The sequence below is a fragment of the Bombina bombina genome, chromosome 3 (genome assembly GCF_027579735.1).
Source record: "Bombina bombina isolate aBomBom1 chromosome 3, aBomBom1.pri, whole genome shotgun sequence".
In the NCBI taxonomy this organism is placed as follows: Eukaryota; Metazoa; Chordata; class Amphibia; order Anura; family Bombinatoridae; genus Bombina; species Bombina bombina.
The window spans coordinates 174,437,375-174,449,695 of record NC_069501.1 but is presented as its reverse complement, the minus strand read 5'-3'; positions in this window follow the sequence as shown (position 1 = coordinate 174,449,695).

Sequence of the window (12,321 nt, the reverse complement as noted above, 5' to 3'; positions counted from 1 at the left end):
CAGGAGCAGTGAAATAACCGGATCACCAGGGGGGAGTCACAACCTTGTAAGTAGCCGCTGCTTCAGGCCTAAACTGTCCAATCCTCAGCTCTAGGTTACCCAAAAAACAGCAGATATTAACTGGAGCAAGTCCGTACAAAGTGTAGATGGAGGGAAAGTTTTTTTTTTTTTTTTAAATAATTTTTTTATTGAAGTTACAGCATATATCAACAAACAAGACTCGCCCGTAGGCCAAGCTTACAACAAAGAAAGTGATACATTGTCTATACATAGGCATTATTGAAAAAAGGCAATATGCACATTTAGCAAGATAAACACATATCAAATCTGGATATGAAAGTAGACAATAGTTTAGACGAGATAAAGTAAAACTTCATTTTATATTATATTATTAACGTATGATCTCCACAGAATAATAGAAAATGACCTGAGACCAAGATATCAGCCTGTGGAGAATTAACATATGTATCAGCCACTCTTGGGCCGAGATATATAGGGGGAAAGGGGAGATTCAGCGGGTAAGCACCGCTATGCACATAGGGAAAGGGGTGGGGGGTGGAGCCTTATTTAAGTGTAAGTAGGTTAAGGTACATGGTGGAAACTTAGGAGTGCCCGATCATAGAGACCTTAGGCCTGTGAGCAGTGTCAATGTTACTCCTTAAATAATATAGTTGTACCTATAAGGGTGATGGGATACTAATTAGTAAAGAATCATTATCAGAGCCCAAGATGGCTTAGCATTGTCATCACAGTAAAATTTGTGAGCTATGGAACAGAGGATTAGGGGAGTATGCTGGTTATGGCCAAAATAAAGTTATGTAAGAAGGGAGATATTAGGAAGTATGGGGTATATAAGTCTTCTGGGTGAGCTCCTCTCCTGGGGAGATGCTAGCTATAAGCGATGTGGGAAAAAGGAGTAGGGATATGACCCGCAGGCAACATGTACCGGCGGGAAAGGGAAGAGAGGAGCACAGCTTGGGCAGGCAATCTGTGCTGCCAATAAATTCTACATAGAGGGTATGCCATTTTTAGCAGGGAACATGAGTGGAATAAGTAGAGAGAGCTCCCCTATACAGGGGGATATGAAAGATACCTAGAACATAGAAAACAAACATAAGACTAACATAATTAACAACACTCAGCATCATAGATATAAGACAACTAAGTGAACTTAAAATATTGACAATTACATATTCCTTTTGCAAACATTGCCATTAGGTAAATATGATAAATAGTATAATCACTTAACAGCAAGTGAATAAGCATATCTATACCTTCCACTTAATCCAGGTGCTTGAATAAAAGCATTAGGTCCCAAACTTCACGCAGCAACTCGTTCTCTATAGGGTTGGCATATTTTAGGGTTTAAGGTGTTTAAATGTGAGCTACATAGCATCTGGTGATATGAATGTGCTCACAGAGTATGTATATTGAGTGAGATTTCCTCATTACTACTTAGGGCTCTTGCTATACAATGGCCCACTAGGTCAAAATTATGGGCTAGGTAATTATCTTGAGGAAAATGACAGTTAGGTATATTAGCAGGCTCAGAGCAGAAAAAAAAAAGGATGTATATCTATTCTCTGTCGACCTAGTACTGGTTGTAAGAGTAGCCATCAAGCAATATTATACTACATGTGAAACCCAGAGTCTCATCCAGAAGGGCAGTAGAAGTTAAGTCTCATTAGATCACAATACTATCTACTTAAATGAGGTCCTAAAGACACCGTAGTGTGGTTTTCTAGCTCGGTGCCAAACACATAAGTCAGCTATATACCCAATAATTATACCTAAAAGAAGTGTGTTAACAGCTAATCACAGCACATATAGAACTGCATCGTTGTTAGATAAACATAACGGACAGCGCTACTGTAGGTAGTTTGCATATAGAAGTTCCATCGGATACAATATTTCTAGTATAGATATGCTGATATGGCACAGCAGTTAGTAGAGAAGTGCAATACTTAGACATTACAATAGGGACAACATAAATAAGGTGCATCCACTAGCCTGCTCTATAATAACCAAACATTTTAAACAAAAGAGAGCCTCTCCACTGTCTTCTCAATATAGCATATGTATGATAGTGGATGAAATCTTGTAAGCTGAAATGGGGGATACTACTTGTGAGGTTTATAATAATAGGAGCTATAAGACAGGGGCTAGAAATGCAGGGGAAAACCATAAAAAATTATACCCTCATACAGGGCCAAAGTTCAATTTTACTTCCAACTAGGGGAGCATGCTAAAGCTAAAATAAATTGGGGGTAGGTAGATCCATAAACTCAGGCCTATAAGCCATCATCTGGGAGATCTATTATGTGTGAGTCAGAATCTTATCATAGCGCCATTATCCCCCAGATATTAGAGTCCAATTATCCCACCTGTATTACCTCAAGGGGAAATGTGTACTAAAGGGGACAACTTCTCTGTATATATATATATATATGTAGTGCAACATATAGTTAGGTTATGAAGCCCTGGGGCTTAATTGAGAGTATACTCATCTCTAATGCAACTGGTGCAATACTTAAATCTGGCATTATAAGAAATAACAGACGGGGTGATATACCCATAAGTCATGTGGCTACAGAATTTAATGCTAAGCTAACTCATCCAATATGATAATTGTACAGTTCCCAAGGCTGAAACTGGGACACATTGCATAGAGAAGCTTGGAAAAAATATTCTCATGCATACTGTTACCTTAAAACACAAAGCATATAAACTTCAGTAATACAATAAATTTATATATCTCATTAAGCAAAATCTAGTTGGCTTATATAAGTGTCCCTCAACTGGAGGCAATGAAAACTTGAGCAGAGTACATGAAAAAAACTGCTGGATAATATGTGGGGCAGCAGAAAAGGCAAACATATAGCATCGTAGGGTCTCTAAATCCTGGGGGAATGTGCCACATGTTCTCTCACAGTCCGTGTAGAGGGGTTAAAACAGCGAGAGTATTGAGAGCTGAGCAGGGTAAAGTGCAGACATATTCAGTTGATTCACTTTTAAGTGGTTTACGGCCATATTCTTAGGCTCTCTAAAAAACAATCATTTAGGCTATCATTGGGAAAATCTGCTGACAATTGTGGTAGATGAATAGTTATGCGGCTAAGTACAAGTAAACGTGATTCACACTCCAGCCCAACATCACACTTGATAAGTATTTACCCCACTCCAGTTTTGTGATTTGAAGACCTATATAAAAAGATCCATATATCATGCTGCAATACAGGGTAGTTCTTGCCCGGAGCGAGTATCGCGTAAGGCGCGGCGGGACACAAAGGCAGAGAGCTGTTTAGTTGTTCAGAGAGGTCAACGATGCTGGGGAAAGGTTTAGCAAGGCATATTGATCTCCAAGATTCTGGAGTGAAGTATTTGATGCGGGGACCTAATCGCGCTTTGGATCCACCTTGCGCAGCTTTCTTTTGCTCTATCTTCTGTAGTACTGGAGCTATTAACAGCTCCCGGCTCAGCTGTCTCTTTTGATTCAGCCCCCGTGGCTAGAGGGGATCTGAATCACTTGCAGCAGACCTCGCCCTCCGGTTGGCCCAAATCTCTGTGTCTGCAGCGCTTCCAAGCATGCCGCGCTCCACTGCTCCGATTTAGTAAAGGCCGGTGAGATCTGCCAGGTACTGACCTGTGGATCCGTTCCTGGCTGTTCTTTTATTCGGGCACTCAAGGTCTCTGTGTCTGTTGCACACACGTCTGCATGATCTTTAGATAGAGCCTCGCCTGTCAGAGTAGTATGGTGAGATGGGGCCATCGCAGCTCTCAATTCAGCTACGAGATCCTGCTGATGGTAATCCATAGTGTGCAGCAAGGCGTGTAATGCAGAGAGGATTTGTTGCTTCATTATAATGCTGTGAAGGGGAATGGTAGCAATATTTCTTCATCCACCAAGATGCTGCGTAGGTAGTTTGAAATATGGCGGCGGAAGCTTAGCCGCGATTCCAGCTAACTAGTAGGCCTCTGTGTTGGTATTGTACCAATGACACGCTACCTGGATCACAAACCTCACAATCCATGATCTAAGGTGTAACAGGCATTCAGCAGATAGATATGTGGAGTCTTAGGTTGCCATAAAATAGCTTTTTAGTAGATCAAGTTTGAGGAGCTCTGAGAAAGTATGTCCTGAAGCTTCGGCAGTTGGCTCCGCCCCCGGGAAAGTTTTTTTTTATCTTTCAGAGATGCTGTTATAATCATCCAATAACCGGAGGATTATAAAGGATTCCTCAGGAGCTGCATGGATAAGTGTCCTCTCCTTCATGCCCCTGAAGTTGTACATTTTTAATAATAACTATATCTGCAGCAGTTGTCATGCTCTAAATTAAAATAAATAATTTGCAATGCAACACCAGACACCTAGTATAATTATCCATACTATGTTTTGAAGACTGCTCAAATGTCGTTTTTTTTTTTTTAAATCTTCACAAACTGGTCACCCTGACTAAAGCAGATACTATATACAAAGTAACATTACAGGGATGAGGTGGGTCAAAAATACAAAAATTAAAATGTTCTACCTTCAAAAATAAAAAATATTGCTTGTTTAACAGCATAGTCTGCAAGTAAAGGAAATGCTTTAAATAGTAGTACTTCTGAATTAAAAAAAAAATGTCCCTGTAATTTTGTGTAGCAAAGCTGAAAGGCAAATTTATATATTCTTTAGGATTTTGTGAGCAATTAAAATATCATCCTCATTTTTCAAGTACTGATATTAAAGTCTGGAAATATTATATTGAGAAAAGAAAAATAATTAGTTTGTATCAACTGCATGGATAATTTCTACAACAGACCTCTGTCAATAATCTATATTTAATATTTAATAATTTTTTTTCCCCCTGTAACTTTGTGTAGCAAAGTTGAAAAGGCAAATGTATATATTCCTTAGGATTTGTGAGCAAGAAAAATATCATCCTCATTTATCAAGAATTGGCAATAAGGCCTGGAAATAATATACAGTATTGAGAAAAGAAAAATAATTTATTTGTATCAACTGTTTGGATAATTTCTACAACAGACCTCTGTCAATAATCTAGTTCATTCAGAAAATAAATCAGCGATGAAAAATAAAATAACTCAATAAATTAGACCCAAAACTATGGCACCAATAATTTAGCATGTTAACAATTATCATAATTAGGAATTGTAGTAATTTTGATATTTTTTCATGTAATGAAATAATGTTAATCACACCATTCCCAGCATGTAAATTATTCTTGCTGTAAGGATAAAGTCTTTAAAGATATACTGTATACATTTACTGAATAGATCCAAATGTTTTAAACTGTGACTATTGAGATATCATTCACATAGAAATTGAAGTATGCTTTCCTTTAATCAAAATAATATGGTTCAAATTGAGTCTTCAGCATATAAATGTGTATCATTAATATTGTCAAGTAAGATGAAAGATTGTGTGGTGAATTAAAGTGTGAAAAGCATTTCAAAGCATATTAACCCCTTAAGGGTTAACTTTCAAAACTATATATTTTTTTAGTAGCCAATCTAAAGATCTAGGCCAATTTTGGTATATTTCATGCCACAATTTAACTGCAAAATACGATCATATTAAAAAAATTGTTAATTTTTTCTCAAGCTTTGGGGTTCTCACTGAAATTATTCATATACCGCTTGTGCAGTCATAACACAAATGGATGTAAAAGCTTCCCTTGGATCCACTTTGTTCAGAAATAGCAGACGTGCATAGGGTTGCCACCTTGGCCATGTGTTCCTGGACACTTATGAATTACGCATGCTGCAGGGTTAGCAGGGAGGAACATGTATTGTGCCTCTAGACATCACATGCATAGTGCTGATGAACAACACAATACATGTTCCTCCCTGCACACCCTACAGAAGGTGTAACACATAAATGTCCAGGAAAACATGACTGAAGTAGCAACCCTATATGTGCATGTTTTTGCCATTGCTTTTTGTTAATTAGAAGGCTGCTAATTACAGTTGTGCACCACACTTTTATTATTCCCGGCAGTGAAGGGGTTAATCCGGTAGCTTGTAAGGTTTATTTTAGCTTTTGTGTAGAGATTACCATTGTACCTGACACTTACCTCCCCCTGATCACTCCCAAATAGCTCTCTTCCCTCCCTCACCCCCCCCCCTCTACTGGTCACCCCCATCTTTGGTACTGGCAGACAGTCTGCCAGTATGCGGTTTTAGTCCTTTTATTTAACTTTATTCATTTTTATTATTATTATTATTTTCTACAAGTGTAGGATTACTCCCTTACCTTACCACCTCCCTGATCCCTCCCAAAAAACTCTCTAACCCTCTAACTAGTTTCCACAATCTTAGGTACTGGCAGCTGTCTGCCAGTACCCAGTTTTTTATCCATTTTCCTTTTTTATTTAATAAAAATAAAATCTGTAGTGTAACTTTGGATCAAGCACCTGTCAGTTTAAGCTTTACACCTATAACATAAGAAATAGCACATTAAGTATATTTCTATAAAATTATGCCACATCACATCAAACTTGTTATGAAATGTGAGACCAGAAAAAAACAATGGTATGCTTAATATGCAACATTTTATGGGATTACATCATATTAATGTTTCAGATGGATGCAGTTTTCACATATTAAGGGCTAAATTACCAGTGGTGCGGTAGTTTTCTTTTTCATAAGTGAAAACACCACTAGGATTTTCATTTTTGCGCTTTTCACATTGCGTTAGCATTACAAGTTCCCAAAAAATTTATTTTGCGCTAGCTTTAACCCGAATAGTGGGACAAACCAAACTTAAAGGGACAGTCAACACCAGAATTTGTGTTGTTTTAAAAGATAGATAATCCCTTAATTACCCGTTCCTTAGTTTTGCATAACCAACACAGTTATAATAATACATATTTTACCTCTGTAATTACCTTGTATCTAAGCCTCTGCAGACTGCCCCCTTATTTCATTTCTTTTGACAGACTTGCATTTTAGCCAATCAGTGTTCACTCCTCAGTAAATTCATGTGCATGAGCTCAATGTTATCTATATGAAACACATGAACTAACGCTCTCTAGTGGTGAAAAACTTTCAAATGCAGAGGCGGCCTTCAAGGTCTAAGAAATTAGCATATGAACCTCCTAAGTTTAGTTTTCAACTAAAAGTTCCAAGAGAATAAAGCAACATTGGTAATAAAAGTAAATTGAAAAGTTGTTTAAAATTACATGCCCTATCTGAATCATGAGTGTTTTTTTTAACTTGACTGTCCCTTTAAGTTTTCACGTGCACATGCATGTATTCCCCCATAGAGACCAATGGAGAAAAAAAGTGGAAAAAAATAGCTGAGATCGTGCAAACACCATTGTCTTTTCGCATTCCTCGCAGAAGTCAATGGAGAACAAAATAGTTGAAAAAAACAAACACCCATTGTGCAAACAACATAGCATATTTGCATTAGCAAATGTAAAATATTTACAGTTAATACATAGTGAAAATCTTTATTAAATAGGAATATTGCATACATATGTTTTATCATGTTTTTATCTGCTTAATGGCAAATGAGCTATAATGCACTTACATACAGTCATGGCCAAAAATCTTGGCACCGCTGCATTTCTGTCAGATAACGCACCACTTCACCCAGAAAATTGTTGCATTTACAAATGTTTAGGCATTCTCATGTTTATTTCTTTTCAGGTAGATTACAAGTTATGCGCATTAGAGGGAATTTAACAAACGCAACAAAAGTTGAGTTTTTTCACCCTCCTTAGCGCTGCCATTACAAGTTTTGAAACAGCCGGCTTGTGTAAGCAATATGGTTGCGTTGAGCTCCATACCGCCCAAAATACAAGTGCTATTTTGACGTGCTCGTGCACGCTTTCTCCATAGACATCAATGGAGAGAGCGGGTTAGAAAAAACCTAACACCTGTATCGCGGAATGAAAAGCTCCGTAACGCAGCCCCATTGATGTCTATGGGGAAATAACGTTATGTTTAAACCTAACAACCTGACATAAACCCCACATCTTAACACCCCAAAATAAAAAAAACTAATCTATAATAAACTACCAAGGGCCATTAAAAGGACTTTTTGTGGGCCCTTAAAAGGGCCTTTTGTAGGGCATTGCCCTAAAGATAACAGCTCTTTTCCTACAAAAGAAAAACAAACATCCCCTAACAGTATACAAAACCCCACCCCCAAACACACAAAATAAAAATAAAGTAAAAGCTAATCTACCCATTGCCCTGAAAAGGGCATTTGTATGGGCATTGCCCATAAAACGGCATTCAGCTCTTTTTCCTGCCCTTAAAAGGGCATTCAGCTCTTTTAACCCCTTAATGACCGGACCATTTTTCAATTTTCTTACCCTTAATGACAATGGCTATTTTTACATTTCTGCAGTGTTTGCTTTAGCTGTAATTTTCCTCTTACTCATTTACTGTACCCACACATATTATATACCGTTTTTCTCGCCATTAAATGGACTTTTTAAAGATACCATTAATTTCATCATATCTTATAATTTACTATAAAAAAATATAAAATATGAGGAAAAAATTGAAAAAAACACACTTTTTCTAACTTTTACCCCCAAAAGCTGTTACACATCTACAACCACCAAAATACACCCATTCTAAATAGTTTCTAAATTTTGTCCTGAGTTTAGAAATACCCAATGTTTACATGTTCTTTGCTTTTTTTGCAAGTTATAGGGCCATAAATACAAGTAGCACTTTGCTATTTCCAAACCACTTTTTTTCAAAATTAGCGCTAGTTACATTGTAACACTGATATCTTTCAGGAATCTCTGAATATCCATTGACATGTATATTTTTTTTTTTAGAAGACATCCCAAAGCATTTATCTAGGCCCATTTTGGTATATTTCATGCCACCATTTCACCGCCAAATGGGATCAAATAAAAAAAATTGTTGACTTTTTCACAATTTTTTTCACAAACTTTAGGTTTCTCGCTGAATTTATTTACAAAAAACGTATGCAATTATAGCATACATGGTTGTAAATGCTTCTCTGGGATCCCCTTTGTTCAGAAATAGCAGACCTATATGGATTTGGCGTTGCTTTTTGGTAATTAGAAGGCCACTAAATGCCGCTGCACACCACACGTGTATTATGCCCAGCAGTGAAGGGGTTAATTAGGGAGCTTGTAGGGAGCTTTTCGGTTTAATTTTAGCTTTAGTGTAGTGTAGTAGACAACCCAAATTATTGATCTAGGCCCATTTTGGTATATTTCATGCCACCATTTAACCGCCAAATACGATCAAATTAAAAAAAAACTTACATTTTTAAAAATTTTAGGTTTCTCACTGAAATTATTTACAAGCAGCTTGTGCAATTATGGCACAAATGGTTGTAAATGCTTCTCTGGGATCCCCTTTGTTCAGAAATAGCAGACATATATGGCTTTGGTGTTGCTTTTTGGTAATAATAAGGCCGTTAAATACCGCTGCGCACCACACTTGTAATATGCCCAGCAGTTAAGGGGTTAATTAGGTAGCTTGTGGGGTTAATTTTGAGCTTTAGTGTAGAGATCAGCCTCCCACCTGACACATCCCACCCCCTGATCCCCCCCTGACCCCCCTCAAACAGCTCTCTTCCCTCCCCACCTCACAATTGTCACCGCCATATTAAGTACTGGCAGAAAGTCTGCCAGTACTGAAATAAAAATATTTTTTTAAAAAATTTTTTATTTTTTGTCATACAGTCTGCAGTGATGGATCCCTCCTTACCCCACAACCTCCCTGATCCCCCCATACATCTTTCTAACCCTCCCCCTCTATCTATTTGCCGCCATCTTGGGTACTGGCAGCTGTCTGCCAGTACCCAATTTGCTCCCCAAAATATTTTTTTTTACTTTTTTAATATAAAATATTTGTTTTCTGTAGTGTAGCTGGCTCCCCTAAATAACCTACATCCCTCCCCCTCCCAGATCCCTTACTAAAAAACAGAGATGCCCCTGCATCTACATCAATCTTTTTATTTTGTTGCCGGTATATTTGGCGTGCGCACGCACGCGCGCGCACCCCCGCCCCGCCCCGCCACCCCCGCCGCAACGGCCGCACCGGGTAAAATAAGAAGGACAGATCGATCGGTTGGGGAATCAACACCTAGGGGCATAATTTTAAAAAGAAACTCCCACCCACCAACTACTTTGTGCACATACATAGCTGATGCAGATGGGGCCACAGAGTGTCCCTTTCTGCATCGGTATGTGAAATGGGGATTGTAGTGATGCCTCAATATTGAGGCATCACTACAATCCCTTGTAAGCAGCTGGAAGCGATCATGATCGCTTACAGCACTTCAGACAACAGAGGACGTACCAGGTACGTCAACTGTCATTAAGGGAAGTTTTTCCTATGACGTACCTGGTAAGTCCTCTGTCATTAAGGGGTTAAGAAATGCCTAACCCCTAATCTAAAAATAAAAACCCACCCCAAAACGAAAAAAAACATTACACAAAATAAAAAACAAATTATCCAAAATAATAAAAATTATTCTTTTTCTAATGCCCATTTTAAAAAAACTCACCCCAAAATAAAAGAAACCTAATATAGAATAAACTACCAATATCCCTTAAAAGGGCCTTTTGTAGGGCATTGCCCTAAAGATATCAGCTCTTTTTCTAAACAAAAATATGAAGACCCACTAACATTACAAACCCCCACCCCCCAACCCACAAAATAATAAAAAAAACTATCTAAAAATCCTTATCTACCCATTGCCCTGAAAAGTGAATTTGTATGGGCATTGAAATATATGCTATGGAGGAGCGCTAAAGGCCCCTGGTGGGGGATATATGGCTTAAGGTGGAGTCCAAAGGTATAGCTAAAATGTCAGTATAAAAAGAACTATATTTAAAATGTTGGATTAAGAATTACACATTTTAATTAGAAACAATACACATGTGTATCACAGTATAAGAATATGCCTACATATTAGCAATGTCCTATATATACAGCCTATATAACGAAAGCAACCAATATGAAACATCCTTTGGTAACTAAAGTCATGAAATGTACTAAAATCAAATGAAATGTACTCCAAATGTGACGTGAAAATATCCAAATAAATCCAATTATGTTCAAAAGTGTTTCCAATAAATATGACTAATAGAAATGAGAATAAATCCGTGTAAAGTGACGTTCAAAAAAGAGAAAAAATTAAAAATGAAAAATACAAAAAATATAAAAAATATGTATATAAAAATATAAAAGGATAAAAATATATAAAGATATGAAAGTGTACACCTAAAAAATATCACTAAAATTGTTATTGGGGTTGGGCATTTATTTAAAGAGCTAAATGCCCTTTTAAGGGTAAGAAAAAACACTTAATGACCTTTTAAGGGCAAATATATGGCTTAAGGTGGAGTCCAAAGGTATAGCTAAAATGTCAGTATAAAAAGAACTATATTTAAAATGTTGGATTAAAAATTACACATTTTAATTATAAACAATACACATATGTATCACAGTATAAGAATATGAATACAGATTAGCAATGTCCTATATATACAGCCTATATAACTCAACCTCTATGAAACATCCTTTGGTAACTAAAGTCATGAAATGTACTAAAGTCAAATGAAATGTACTCCAAATGTGACGTGAAAATATCCAAAGAAATCCAATTATGTTCAAAAGTGTTTCCAATAAATATGACCAATAGAAATGGGAATAAATCCATTGTAAAGTGACGTTTAAAAAAGAGAAAAAATAAAAAATGAAAAATACAAAAAAATTAAACATACAAAAAAATATAAAAAATATGTAAATAAAAATATAAAAGGATAAAAATATATAAAGATATGAAAATATAAAAATGTAAAAATATAAAATGCAAAAATGTGTATCCGTGAATGAAAAAACAGGTGTACACCTAAAAAATATCATTAAAAATGTGTGCTCATTCTGTTGCTGTGTAAAATTCTGTGTAAGATTCCTTATATATCCCAAAGTGAATAATATCCTAAAATGAAGGATGCCTTGAATGTAACAGTCTAACGATGTTAGTCTCTAGTGGTGTTTCTCTTCCAAGTGAGGTTTTCCTGTGTAGAATATCATCAATGTCCTATAAGAAATAAATAAACATAGTGCAATAATGCTACTATAACTGAGAGGACTAGGTATTCAACTTACCAAATGAACCTGAGCCGTGATACCAGTTATGTCTACGCGTTTCGGTCCCCAAGGACCTTTCTCAAGACTGGTAAAGGCTAATAATGATCAGACCTTAAATAAGGTGTCTCAATTAATTGTGCATCTCAAAAGATCGGGCCAAAAAATTTGCACCAAAAAGGACCCAAATGTTGCGTCCCCAGGTCAATGTATGCCCCG